The sequence below is a fragment of the Penaeus monodon genome, chromosome 15 (genome assembly GCF_015228065.2).
Source record: "Penaeus monodon isolate SGIC_2016 chromosome 15, NSTDA_Pmon_1, whole genome shotgun sequence".
Taxonomy (NCBI): Eukaryota; Metazoa; Arthropoda; class Malacostraca; order Decapoda; family Penaeidae; genus Penaeus; species Penaeus monodon.
In genome coordinates this window covers 16025099-16026084 of record NC_051400.1, presented here as the reverse complement: position 1 = coordinate 16026084, position 986 = coordinate 16025099, and the positions used below count along the sequence as shown (strand labels likewise).

The window sequence follows — 986 nt, the reverse complement described above, 5'->3', positions numbered from 1 at the left end:
AGAAATCTGTTTTACAGTTCTCCAGATTCTACACTGCAATAAATATATAAAATTCTCTCAGTTTTTTAAATGTGAACAAATTTAAGCAAAATCCCATGCTTTCTATGAATTACATTTGCTGCATTTAGCATCATGTTAGTAGTTCAAATTTGTATCAGCATTTAGTTCATAAAATTTTGATGCTTAGTGATTTGCTCTACATATTTTTATTTTATCTAAAGAATCTCAGTACTGCAAGTTCTATTGATTGAGTGGAAACTGAGTACCATTTTACTGAATATGTTTGTTCAAAGTCTCTCTGTATCTGATTTATAGTAAAAGATCTGTTAATTATATTTTAAGTAATTAAAAATTCTGAAAACAAACCAAAGATTTTGATATTTAACTTACATGTATCTTGGCCAAAAGAAATGATAAGTATTTGCACCAATACGGTTATATATTACTTGAATGTATAGATGGGATATTGGTGTTTACATAATTATGTTTGGTGGGAATGGCTCGTAAAGCACTATAGATGTTGGGAGGAGTAAAGTTTGACATAAACACATGCTAGGAAGTAAAGCAAAAATAAATTTGATAGCCATAGAGTATATGACAAGTATTTAGGGAAGGGACTGTCAACAGTATCATAAGAAATCACACTTAAATGTGGAGGGCAGACTGTGGATAGAAATCACACTTAAATGTGGAGGGCAGACTGTGGATAGAACAGTTGCATATATGAATGAAAAAAGTGGGGCTGCACACATGGGACTGGGTGGAGGCTAACCTCACATTTGGGTAAGTTTATTATATTTTGTACTTGTTCACTTCCATTCAGTTCCTCTACAACCTATTACATTATTTTACTCCGTATGTACATGTAAAAACCAATTATCAAGAAAAGAAAAATATTGTCCACAATTTTGTTTTCCAAACCCATTAAGAAAATTGTGTGCTTGTCCCAGTCATATAGATAGATAAAAAATTATTTAAATGCAATT

The 986-nt window shown here is 31.1% G+C and overlaps 1 protein-coding gene across 1 annotated transcript in view; it reads left to right on the top strand.

The window, feature by feature from the left end:
- The window catches only part of LOC119581786 (deoxyribodipyrimidine photo-lyase-like), a 10206-nt gene extending 9841 nt beyond the window's left edge, over window positions 1–365 (top strand). Inside the window, exon 11 of the mRNA XM_037929915.1 lies at window positions 1–365. This exon is cut by the window's left edge and continues 419 nt beyond it. The gene's annotated coding sequence lies outside the window, so the exon portion shown is untranslated.
- Window positions 366–986: the final 621 nt, after the last annotated feature.